Here is a 14118-nt window from a genome sequence, read left to right on the forward strand (position 1 = left end):
TCTCTGTCACAGGGAAACCCGCCCCTCAACACATCCTCTGCCCGCCCCCCTTCCTCCTCTGCCCGCCCCACTCCTCCTCTGCCCGCCCTACTCCTCCTCTGCCCGCCCCACTCCTCCTCTTCCCGGCCCACTACTCCTCTGCCCGCCCAGTTTTACAATACATACTATATTATCTGTCGGGCTCCCTCCTCTGCACGATCTCAGTCTCCTCTGCTTCTCAGTCATCCTGGAGATCAGCAGCTTCTTGCAGCATCAGATGTCACAGATCTAATAGGAGGCATTTGGCACCCTTTCAATGCCAGATGCCTGCTAGGAGATCACTGGTGTCTGATGCTACAGGATTCTCCTCCAGAATGACTGAGAAGCAGAGGAGACCTCTGACACCAGATTCAGCTATAACTCATAGTCCAGCAGCTGACATCAAGCAGCAACATCTTTCTGGAGCTGAAAGGGTTTGTTTCAATGCTCCCTGGAAGATCCTCTTGGACAAGATGCTGGTAGTAATTTCTTAAGCTGTGCAACTCCAGGTTGCACAACCACAACCCTCAGCATCATGCCATATTAAAAGTAGACAATAGTGGCTGCCGTTTTTATTCACTGGACACACAAATAAGGGGGCTGGGTTGTCAGTATTTACCATAACTGCTTGTGTAGGGGACTAAGCTGTGCAGTGGGAGGGAAATAGATGGAGGGAGGCAGGGAATAGAGGAGCTAGGGATGGGGGGCGGGGTTGTGGGCATGTTTGTCGGTGGGAGGAGGAGGTGGGAGGTTTACAGAGGCAGGCCAGGGAAACAAGGCATTGTGGGGACTGTAGGAATATACAGCACACAGACACTGGTCCAAACAGGAAGCTAGAGATGTAATCAGCAGAGCAGCCAGAGTGGGAAGAAATGTGACAGAGGAAGCCAGTAACCATCCCCCAGTGTGTGAGAGGTTTAGATTTTACAGGGGGTGCCTGGAGTACTTCTTTAAAGCCTTATTGTACAGTACATGGCACAGTATTGTACAGTATAGTAAAGCAGTTTAATTGTTTTGTTGGGAGAAATTAAAAGCTTTACAGAAGTATGAATTTGTTAAAGCATGTTGTAAAAGTAAAAAAAAAAAATGAAAAATCATAATTTAAAAAAGTCAATCAGCCTGTCAATCATCCAATTTCCACCATGAACAGCAGTGGACCTTGGTGGATCAGCGGAATAATATAATTTTTTTCCCAGGACAGGAGTGAAGTGCGACCACTGATTATGTAATAATGAAACCTAACTTGCATAAGACAGTAGGAGTGGAGCGCAAGCACTGAAGCGCGCTCTCAGTTCAGTAATGAACCTCAACTTGTATAACACAGTGGGCATGGATTACAAGCACTGATTAAGTGAAGCTCCAGAAAGCATGTGCAGTCGCCATTTTGTTTTCTTGAAGATTTCCTTAACGAATGGGCTGGAATTCGCTTTGCAGAATGAAGTGAATTGACAGCCCCATTTGCAGTGAATTTTGAATCGCCAGATTTGCTTTGCTCATCTCTAATCTTAGCTAATCACTTGCTCATGAGGAATATTTTGAAAGGGTACCTGCCATTTCAAAAACCTTTTAAATACATGCATGCATTTGCCAAATTGACTTCGGAGTGGTAAAAAGGTGATCTTTGAGCTCTCATTGTTGTTACTGAGCTTCTGGGAGTCCCCTCCATGGTGCACAACTATTTCTCTCTCTTTCTATTTAAGTGGGTGGGACTAGAGCCGAGCTGTTTGCAGTAGTGCACACACAGGGACGTCATTTCCCTTAGTTGTTTTGTTAATCACAGAACAACACATCCTTTTTGCTCTGCCATGAGCACTGTACAGAACATACGGAAATGTGAATGAAACAATAGGTATCTCATTGATCCGAGTCTCCACCCGTAGTGTCAAAACATGAAAAAAAAGGTGGGAATAACGGTAGTGGTAGACCAGCTCAGTCAGTTATAAGACTAAGTTTTATTAGATATACAAAAAGCATACAACAGCGGTACACAATTACATTTAAATAAAGGAAGGTATCTGTGTTAGACCAGGTTGGTCTAGGTAAGGTTGGGGGTAGTTGTAGGTACTAGTTTTCCCTACCTCACTAAGTAGGAGCCGCTAGATTCAGGCGTCCCCTACAACTAGCGGAGCTCAGCCCGCACTAGGTCCGTGCTGTTAATCGGGTAGTTCCACTAGTGGGATTTGTGAAGTCGTGTAGGTGTGGCCATTCAGAGATAAGAAGTAGATTATGGATGGGAAAAAGAGAGCAAGAATAGGTGTATTTTTTGCCACTGGGGTTCCGACGCGTTTCTCCTCCTTGTCTCAGGAAGTTGTAGTGACGACATGGAGGTTCATCAGGGACGGTGTGGACTTCTTAAGTGCAGGTGAGCACTGGTGCATAGAGGATAGTCTAGGTGAGAGAGAGGTGTATTACCTAGGGAGAAGGAGATACTAGGGCATTGGCTTTGTAAAGTGCTATGTGAGCAGAAAGGATAAAAAAAGTAATAGTTTTACATACTGAACTTCTGCCAATCAGTGACTGACTGAGACGGGACAATACCACAGTCAGTGATTGGCCAAGTGGGCTGTCATTCTCCAGATAGTGACATCCCGCTTAGCCAATCAGTGACTGACCAAGACAGGCCTGCACCGTAGCCAAACTGCGGGGCTGTCATCGGCCAGAGGAGGCAGAATAGAATGCCGAGGGATCACGGACAGGTGAGTGAACTACAATATTTTTTACTAAAACAATTGTTATCTGTTTTAGTACAGCTCTTTAGATTCAAATTTGCCACCGGATACTTAAACGAAAAAAAAAAAAATCTTTCAAGTAATGCAATGCTCAATCGAATAGCTACTTAATCGAGTATTGCTCGGTCAGCTCTGATTCTGATGTCAAACTGCTGACACTTTTAGATAACTGCTTTTATTTTCCTGTGCAATGTTTTAACAAGGCTCCTGAAGTGCTGAGAGTTTTAACACCTCCTCGCTCCCCCTGCCATGCCTAGCCCCGCTTGACTGACAGGGCTTGGCTTCCAGCTAAGGGATACAAGAAGGAGCAAAGGGGTGTTACAACCCTCCTAACTTTAGGAGCTTGGGAAAGCCTTGTTAAAACATTGCATAAAAAAATAAAAAAAACATTTTTCTATGTTCTGGAAGCACAGATGGATATATGAAGGATACCATGTGTCTCTTTGCCCTAACAACTATCTAACAGTGTCAACAGTTAGAAACATGTATTTCAGATGACAGGTTCACTTTAGCTTTTAGTTTAGAGATGTTTTCACATAATTATAGATTTCTTTTAAATACTGTAAATTTCAGATGTCATACTTAGTTCAATAATCCTGATAAATGTGACATTTCTACAAAAAAAAATGAAAGCACATAAATTATTTTGTACTGATTTAATCTATAAACCTTTCAAAACATTAAAAATGTGTCTCTGTTATGTTTAGTTACTCATTGATCTACTAGAACTGTAAAACGCTTAAGGTAAGTTCTTTGTAGATAGACGCTATGAAGCAACATGGATTAAAGGGCAGCAGGAGTGCAGCAAACAAATATTTCTCTGTGTTATGTTTTTAAAAATTAATCATAGTTGCTTGAAGTTAAACAATACACTGGAAAACATTAGCAATTTACAATTAGTTTGAGACACACATTGGAGACATGAGTTATGCTGTCTCTGGAAGAAAGTGGTCAGGTTCTTCTAATGCCTATGGACCATGAGCCAGATTTACTAATACAAATGCACCAGAATCCTCATGTGACTTGCACCGCATTGATTATGAATTGTAACAAGTTTTATCATTTTCTGATGGGACCTTCCAAAGGTAGTCGCTTTGATTAGAGGGGTAGTGTCTAACACTTATCTAAATATCCTTGCCAAGTTTCGCTGCTATATGATCTATTTTGTGGCTGCTGTGGAGCTGTTCCCTACCATCCGTGTTCTCTTTACTTCCTGTTTCATATTGTGTTTGCCTGTGAGGTCTAAAACTACTGAGGCCAGCATTCCTGTGTCCAAGTCAGCCCCCTCAGTAACACCCACTGCTGCTAAGCCAGCCCCCTCAGTAACACTCACTGCTGCTAAGCCAGCCCCCTCAGTAACACCCACTGCTGCTAAGCCAGCCCCCTCAGTAACACCCACTGCTGCTAAGCCAGCCCCCCTCAGTAACACCCACTGCTGCTAGGAAAGCCCCCCCCCCCCTCAGTAACACCCACTGCTGCTAGGAAAGCCCCCCCCCCCCTCAGTAACACCCACTGCTGCTAGGACAGACCCCTTTAGTATTACCCACTGCTGCTAAGACAGCCCACTCCCCACCTCCTCACCTCAATGAGGCCAATACGATCAGCCGAGGATCATATAATATCACACAACCCAACAGACACCTCACAGCCCCTCCTGCCTCAGCCTGCAGAGGGAATGTAACCATCACACAGTGACTTATCAGCATCTGGGAAAGCTGGGTGCCTGCCTGTGTGAATCAAACTGAAGGGCATAAGTGTATATGTTATTCCTAAACAGGCTTTAATCACAGCTGGATAATTGTGATGTTATAACAACATGGAGACAGAAAGAGAGCGAGATAAACAGAGATAGCCGAAAATGTAGAGAAGGTAGAGGGTGAAGTGAGAGACAGAGAGTGAGGTAAAAAGGGATGGGGAAAGAACAGACAGAGAGTGACATGAAAAGGGATAGGTAGATAATAGAAAAGTGGCTGAAAACAGCAAAAAAAGATTAAGCATCCCTATGTAAGTAATGTATATGTTGTGGGAAAGAAATAGAAATGGCGGTAAATGTTGTGTAGTAGAGATGAGTGAATACTATTCGATTAAACAGCTATTCGATCGAGTAGTAAGCTATTCGAGGTATTCGACCACGGTCGAATATTCATGCTAAAACGCAGTAAAAATTCAATTCGCCCTCCCACATCCCCTGGCGCTTTTTTTCCAGCCAATAAACATGCAGGGGTAGGGACAGGCACTAGGAGTAGGCAGGACCTCTAACTGTGATTGGCTGGCTAAACCATGTGACCTCCTGAATAAAAGAATATAGTGATTTGAGATTCGTGTCACTTGCTGGTTGGAGCTAGAAAGGGGCAGTCTGTAAAGCAGGGAGAGGAAGGTTTTAGGTGAAGTTAGGTAGGAAGGGACCCTCAAAAGCTCTTGTTAGGGCTGAAACTATATAAAACAGACATTTACAAGCTGTTGTGACACAGGCAGTGTGTTTATACAGGCAGTGTATACACACACTGTATAAGTTGTTGTGAGACAGGCAGTGTGTCTACACTGTATAAGCTGTTGTAAGACAGGCAGTGTATACACACACTGTATAAGCAGTTGTGAGACAGGCAGTGTGTCTACACTGTATAAGCTGTTGTGAGACAGGCAGTGTGTATACACACTGTATAAGCAGTTGTGAAACAGGCAGTGTATATACACACACTGTATAAGCAGTTGTGAGACAGGCAGTGTGTCTACACTGTATAAGATGTTGTGAGACAGGCAGTGTATACACACACACTGTATAAGCTGTTGTGAGGAAGGCAGTGTATACACACACACTGTATAAGCAGTTGTGAGATAGGCAGTGTGTCTACATTGTATAAGCTGTTGTGAGACAGGCAATGTATACACACACTGTATAAGCTGTTGTGAGACAGGCAGTGTGTATACACAGTGTGTATACGCACTGATAGTGTATACGGCTGTATACTGTAATTGTGGGATAATACCTTTTATCTTGCTACCACAAATTTGAGCAGTCTGCGCCCAGTGAAGGCGTTGACCAGCCCTTTATTTCTATTGTTGTAAAAACAATTCTATATCCAGTATATGGCTGTACACAGTGTGTGTGATAATATAGCTGTTATCTCGACTCTACAGATTTGCGCAGTGTGCGTCCAGGAAAGGCGCTGACCAGTCCTTTATATCTATTGTTGTAAAAACAATTCTATATCCAGTATACGGCTGTATATGAAATAAGTTGTCTGAGTATTTTTTCCATTATACAAAGCGGTTATATTGTGTTTGGAGTACCAAAAGATACACTTGTACTTTCCGTTCATGTACCCTGGCGTGCTTCCCCTGCTGTCCCTTATGCATCCAGAGGTGTTGGCATCATTTCCTGAGGTTTCATCGGGCACTTGGTGACCTCCTAGTGATCGAATCTTGATTTCCAAGTCCCAAGGATTTTTCTCCCATAGACCATAAAGGGATTCGATATTCGACTGAATAATCTAATATGGGGAGCTATTCGAATCCAATTGAATCGAATATTTCACTATTCGCTCATCTCTATTGTTTAGTGCAGTATCCCTTTAAAGGGGAAGGGTAGAAAAGGGATGGGGAACCTGCAGACATAAGCTGTCACAAAACTACAATTCACCTCATGATTGGAACTGTAGTTTTGTAACAGCTGGATGGTCACAGGTTCTCCATCCCTGGTATAGGGGATAACTTGTGGATTGTTGGGGGTCCAGCCACCGGGAATCTCGCTTATCCCCAGAACAAAATGAAAACACAATCTCAAATACATTTTACAACTTTTGGGGAGACCCATAGAGGACAATTTAAGCAGTAGCTACACATGAGGGGCCCACTCCTTTTTTGGGGGGTTGCATTTTTACTTCTTTTTGGTGATCGTGGGGGTCCTAGTACGTATACTGTACCTACAATGTACATGGATTAGGCTGCAATAACATACACATCTAATGCCACCAAACAGAACACATAAATAGCTGTGTTATATTATATCAACAAATAATGTCACTAAGGGTATCTTTTGATTTCGATGTGAGCTGTAGAATTAGTTTTTTTAAAGAGATTTTTGGAAAAAGATTCAGCAATTCTTCTTTAAGCTCCCATTGAAGTGAATGGGTGTTTAAATAATTAAAACTACAAGAAAAACACAAAAATCAGCATGCCAGATTCTGAACTGATTTTTATGTGAATTTTTCAGTGCCGTTTTGGAAGTGTGAACATGTTCCTTAGGCCTGGTTCACACCAAGTAAAATAAAAGCTAAATTTGACAGTCAGTTTGAGCATAAATGTGTGAACAGAAAAAAAAAAGTGTTTTGCAAAAGCAGGTCGCAAGTAATGAGCATGTTAATTATGTGGACATTTGTAATCAACTGCAGCTAGAAAATTTCCTATTGATTTTAATGGAGTGCAACATTATACTAAAATTAGGTTGTACTTTTAGCTAGATATTAGAATCCTATTTTACTTTTATTTTATTGCGTAAACATAGCCTTAATCTGGTTTAAACATATACAGAATGACATACAGAAGTGGCTTTCCTTTTACTTATAATAGATTCCATGCTTCTTGTTTACGATGAGCTTTCTACTTAGCCTAGAACTGGTCATCTTGCAGGAAACAAAGACACTAGGATTTAGTCTCAAAGTCTACAATCTCAGGGCATAGCTGTGGGTGGCAATGTGCACTTTTAGATTTAATAACAGCCACAATGTTGGTTTTCTATAATGAGCAATGGTAAAAGTAATTCTTCTCTACTCTCAGAGGGGACACAGTCCATGACGGAGGGACAAAGACAGCAAGAGATGAGAAATACAGAGTTTAAAACACAGCCTTCTTGGCAATTACATCAGTGTGAATGGCAAGTGAAAGCTTAGTGAAGTACAATAATGGACATTGGAAGACTGGAGAAGAAAATATGTATACTGACATTGAATAAAAGTCAATATGAGATTCAATTGTTTCTTAAAACATTATTTTATTTTTAAAAAAGGTTTAATATTTGTTGAATGATTTTTTTATTCAACACAAAAGTATTCAAAACTCAAGAGATGCAGCTAGAATTAGAAATAGTATTCACTGTGTGTGTCTGTTTGTTTACACCCAGTGATTGCTATATAAATAAAGCCTTAGCAGTGTTATGTTATCATAGCCTGATATTGTGAATAATATTGTGTTGAATAGCTGGAGTCTTTAATTAAACTAAAGCAAATACAAGGGTGGACACATCTGTAATACTTGGATAAACCTACCACTACGGGAAATGGAAACCATACATTTTTGGGGCGTTTTTCTCCATTACCCTATACCCCAAAGGTTAAACTATATACCGTTTCACTTGTATAAGCCTCAGTAATGCCTACATTAACCCCTTTTTTCTAGTCAGTTATGGGTGTCAGTATTATTGCACTTTCCAATCCTCATCTATCTGGTATTGTTATCTTTAATCTCTAAAGTGAGTGCACACATTATTATCACTGTATTATTTGGAGGTTGAATTTACCATATTAGGCTATGTTCCCACACAGTATTTTTGCTCAGGATTTTGGTCAGTATTTTGCAACCAAAACCAGAAGTGTATTGAAAACACAGAAAGGCAGAAATGTTCACACACTGTTGAAACAAAGCCTTAGATATTATTTTGGTCAGTCTTTTTTTCAACCAAAACCAGGAACGTGTTGAAAAGATAAAAGCTGTGCAAATCTTTTCAGTATAATTTTGTCCGGTTAGTTGCACTCCAGATTTTGATTGAAAAAATACTGACCAAAAGACTGACGGAAATACTGTGTGTGAACATAGCCTTAGTTAAATTAAATGTCACCAAAAAAATGGCCTGTTTGAATCAATTCAAGTTAAACTTATTTTAACCCTAGAGGACAGGGCCAATTAAAATTTTTGCGTTATCATTTTTTCCTCTCATTTTTTCATCTAGAAACCCACATGAGCCCTTTTTTTTTTGCGCCACTAATTGTACTTTGCAATGACAGGCTGAATTTGTTCATAAAGTACACTGCAAAAGCAGGAAAAAATTTAATGTGTGGTGAAATTGAAAAAAAAAAACACAATTTTTTAATTCTTTTATTTGGAGGGTTTTTGTTTTTACGCCGTTCGCCCTGGGGTAAAACTGTCTTGTTATATATGTTCCTCAAGTTGTTATGATTATTAAACTAAGCTGACTCTTTTGTAAAACAGTATCCCACTTTACAACAGTATTCTGCTTATGATTACAGAAAGTATTGAAGTGAATGATTATACCAGTGTATAGATAAGACAGGATCTTCACAATAGCTGATGTACAGAGCTTTGCTTTCTCCTTCTTTAGGAATGATCTCTGCATGGATCACAGGGCATGCCCAGAACCACTCCTATTTATATCAATGGGTCAGCTAAAGACTATTGCTACTTATGTTCGTGTGACTTTCTGTAATATGTTATATATGGAGTACTGTTTAGTTTTTTATGCAGCACTAGCAACTTGGTTGATCACTGTATACAACTCAAAAACGGTAAGTTGTGGTGGTGAGGGGTTCTTACAGTGCTTGTTGCCATTGTCCCTTTTTTCTCTATATGACCCTGCCTGTCTCTGAAATGACACTGGTATTATATTTGCCATTTTGTGATACCCAGTGTGTCACATTCATCCATAGGTGCCCATATCTTTTATGTGTGTGTGTATGTTCTGCTAATGCGGCTTCCACTGTGTCTGTGGTTTACGTGAAAACTGAGTTAAAAATACCCCATATTAATTATGAAAATTATGTGCAAGCTGCTGCTGTGCTGAAAGGATGCTGCATTAATACAGCTATACATATTTCATGCAGCGTTTTGCATTAATGGATGCAATAACCTTACGTTTATAAAGGCAAAATGGCAAGAAAATTGCTATGACCCTTAGATATAAGAATGTAAATGCACTGAATGTCTTTTTATTGTTCACGTGTTAGAGCACAGTCATGTGCAAGGACTAACTATACAAAAAATAAATAAATCGAAGGGGGGAATGTATTCAAATAAGTTGAGCAAGTGTTATTCTTTTTCTTTATTTGTTCTGTTTTGCTGTTTTTATCTGTGACATTTATCTATCCCACTAACAAAAACCTCTGTGAATTGTGCAAAATTTTTCTTACTTGCACAAAAAACCGGGGGGGGGGGGGGGGGGGGGGGGGGGGGTGGGGGCGGGTGTTAATGAAAAAAAAAAATTGTGAACTACTTCTTTAAGGCTGTGTTCCCTAACAATATTTTTGCTCAGTGTTTTGGTCAGTATTTTTCAAACAAAACCAGGAGTGGATTGAAAACAGAAAAGCTATGTTCACACACTGTTGAAATTTAGTGGATGGCCACCATTGGATGGCAAATAGAGATGAGCGAACCGGGTTCAGGTTCGAGTCCATCCAAACCCGAATGATCAGCATTTGATTAGTGGCGGCTGCTAAACTTGGATAAAGCTCTAAGTTTGTCTGGAAAACATGGATACAGCCAATGACTATATCCATGTTTTCCACATAGCCTTAGGGCTTTCTCCAACTTAAGCAGCCGCCGCTAATCAAATGCCGAAAGTTCGGGTGGACTCAAGCATGCTCGAGGTGCGCTCATCTCTAATGGCAAATAATTTACGTTATTTTAAAACAGCTGTGTTGTGAAATATTGGCCGTTATTTGCTGCTAAATGGCGGCCATCCACTAAATGTAAACAGTGTGTGAACATAGCCTTTTTTTGTTTTCAATGAACTCCTGCTTTTGGTTGAAAAAAACTGACCGAAATACTGAGCAAAAATACTGTGTGAACATAGCCTAAAAGGGAAGAAAAAATGTTATATTCAAATCAGTTGATGTAAAAATATAGAGATTTGTAAATTGCTTCTATTTAAACAACTGTTGTCTTCCAGTACCAGACTTGTTCTTTCAAGTCTGACACAGTGCTACCACTCTGGACAGTTCCTGTCTTTGACAGAGGTGGCAGCAGAGAGCACTATGTCAGAATGGAAAGAATACACTACTTCCTGCAGGACATACAGCTACCTATAAGTACTGGAAGATGTCTTTGGAAGGAATTGACAAATCCTAACACCAGTTGATTTAAAAACATTTTTTTTTTTCATCCAAAGTACCCCTTTAACATTAGGAACATCAATGCAGTAGACTGGTTTTTCTACCATTAGATTTCTTACTGTCAAACATCAGCAGAATAGGTTAAAGTTTTCAAATGGGAGAGGACAGCTGTAGCTAAATATAAAGTGATGTATTCCACATGCAAACTATCATTTTTGAATGCAATTCCAATGTGAGCACTAGCACTGGGCATAGAAAGCCTCATTGGGAAATAAGCGGGCTTAAACCAGCAGATGGGCCTGTTATCAGGAATAATGCATGCTGATAGTCACATCAAGAGCTATAAACTTCTAACAGAATATTCTAATCACCATAATACTGCTGAAAACTACGACTACATTGCTTGGCATGAAATACTACACAGCACAGCAAGGGGCAATTAGTGAATATCTGGGCCTAACAAATGTGATGGGTACATTACATAGCAATAAATTATTAATGATACAATAACTTGACTAAAACAATACTCAAACATATTTCTATTTAAATAAACAATTTAAGGACGGACTGTTGTAGCATATGTCTTACAAGACTATGTTCACATAATGCAAGAAAAAATAGAAAAGGCAAACACCTTTTCTATTCAAAAAGATGTTCATTATTGCCTCAATGTAATTGATTTCAGTGCAATGCATTGAGGTGAATGGAACGATGGACGTGTAATGCGCGCAGTGTGTAAAATGATGGACGTTGTCTTAGCAAACGTCAAAATAATGATCATGACAATTGTTTTTGGACGTCTGTTGCAAACAAAGGACATTATTTTTTAGTTGTTCACAGTTTTTCTTTTTTCACTGTCTTTTTACCATTTTAGTGCAAGGATCTGCAGGCCCCTGTGGCAGGGAATGGGCAGACAAAACCAATAATCCACTCTTAAGGAGAAAGATATTTCCGCGAACTTTGGAAAATTTCCAGAGTTGTGTATCACTGAGCTTCATCTTTCCAGAATGAGCAAAACACTGTGCAGTCTTTGTTACGATTTTGTAATAAATTTGTAATAAATTTGTAATAAATATGCTCAGACTCAGGGAAGGTTCCAGAAAAGAGTTCCTGGTAACATGGTGGTGGTGGTGGATCTGAATCCCTTCTTTCCCTGGAGGGGCCAGGTTGTGGGGAAAGAGGCTGAGCTAATGGAGCAAGGGTTCCACTCACTTGGGTAGCGTGGGTGGACTGCGTGGAAGACTGGTGGTGGATAAGTTACTGGACACATTAGCCGCTATCCACGTGATCACCTGTTGACACTTGCTGCAGTTTCAATATCGGTCTACTATGAGTAAGTGTGGCGAAGAAGCTAGGGAGTGAACGTCTGCGGTGTGCCTCTGCTCCCTCCTCAAAGGGTGCTGCTGTGTCATCCTGCCCTGAACCACGGCCTCTGCCAACTGCATCTCTTGAAACCCCATGCCCTCGTCCTCGGGGTTCACCATTTTATGGACACTGCACAGTATGAAGCTTAGATATGCCTTGAGTAAGAAATACAGAAATCAGAAAATATACTAGTTGTCTCACTAGTTTTTGGGGGGCTGTGGGATACAATCTGTTGGTGGATGCACCTTTACACTCTGTGACACCCCCTTTACACTGTGCAAGCAGTATTGAACTCAGATATGCCGCCCTTAAGTAAGAAATACAGAAATCATAAAATATACTAGTGGTGCCACTATTTTTTGGGAGGCTGTGGTATACAATCTGGTGATGGCTGCACCTACACACACTTAGTGACACCCCCTTTACACTGAACAAGCAGTAGTGAACTTAAATATCCCTTGAGCAAGAAATACAGAAATCAGAAAATATAGTAGAGGTCCCAATAAAATAGTACTGAGCACTTCTTAGGGGTCTGTATGCAACACCTAATGTCCCCTTTCTGCCAGCAGCCGGTCACCACAGTGTGCTGCTGAAATTGTGGTAGCTGCACTGCAAGTCCCAGCCAGCTGTCTATAGTAATACAATTTAAAAACGATTTGAAGCCCTTACAAGGGCTGTTTGGTTGTTTTGCTAGTATTCCCTGCCTACTGGAATGCTAATTCCCTCCCTAACGCTCTCCCTGACCAGCAGCAGCTCTGTCCCTAATCTCTTCCAGCATGCATGTGAGCCGAGCCTTGCCGGCCACGCTTTTTATATGGCAGGGTCACCTGATTTGGCCAACCAATCGCTGTTATTGGCATGTATGGGTCCCACGTCATCCCAGGATGTACCAAAGATGTCTCCTGCATATTTATTGGCTGAGAAATAGCGCTCAAACTTACAGGAAATGGATAATGAGATTTTCTTGAGTATCGCAAGATGCTCGTCCGAGTAATGAGTACCATCTAGTACCCTAATGCTAGAACAAGTACCATGATGCACAGCAATTTCGGCATTTAAGGTAGTCAATGACAGGACAAGGACCTGTAACTGACTGATTGGGACCCCCACAGCATGGCTGTGGTTGTCCTGATCACTTTTACCGGCAGGCGGGGGTAAGCCACTTACCTCCAAGCTGCTCTCAAGCAGACTCAAAATGTGTAAAAAAAAAAAAAAAGTTTTTAAACATTTAAAAAAAACAAATACAAATGTTATATATATATATATATATATATATATATATATATATATATATAAAGGAAAAGTCCAACAAGGCGCGAGAAGCGTTGAAATGCGTAAACTTTTTTATTCACTGTACCTGATGTGAAGAATTACAATAAAGACTAAGCTTTATGGGATTTGCCATTTTGGTGCTGGACTTTTCCTTTTTGTATGCTGTGACCCTGGCTCCGGGTCTTACCGTGCACCAAGGGCAATACCACGGCAGTTGAGCTGGCCTACAACAGACTGTTTGCATATATATATATAACACATTACACCAGGATTTTTTAATTATATATTAGGGGGAAAAAAAACCTCATTACACCTGATTTTTTTAAATTATATATTAGGGGGAAAAAAAAAAATCAAAAGTTTTCTTGATGAAAAAAATTACACCTTAACCAGCCCTGTAGGTGGAAAAATAAAAGCGCTATGGCTCTTAGAAGACAAGGAGGAACATTGCATTAATTTTACCCAGAAATCCGGGCACCAATTAACTTGATTATGAAGGAGTTAAAGTTATATTCCCAAAGCTATGAAAATGGCAACTCATAAGGCTTTATTAGAATTAGTTATTATTCTTAGTCTTTTAAATCAAGATAAGCCCTATAGTGGTAGGTTACTGGTCCCAATAAGGGCAACCTCAATACTGCAGGAAACTTATCCCTTCCTATGCAGCCCTAGAG

At 40.6% G+C, this 14118-nt stretch overlaps 1 protein-coding gene across 1 annotated transcript in view; it reads right to left on the minus strand.

Annotated features, from left to right (window-relative positions):
* Positions 1 to 14118, minus strand: part of CLSTN2 (calsyntenin 2) — a 390590-nt gene that overhangs the window by 194063 nt on the left and 182409 nt on the right. The gene's annotated exons all lie outside the window — the stretch shown is intronic.

The sequence above is a fragment of the Dendropsophus ebraccatus genome, chromosome 6, assembly GCF_027789765.1.
Source record: "Dendropsophus ebraccatus isolate aDenEbr1 chromosome 6, aDenEbr1.pat, whole genome shotgun sequence".
Lineage (NCBI taxonomy): Eukaryota > Metazoa > Chordata > Amphibia > Anura > Hylidae > Dendropsophus > Dendropsophus ebraccatus.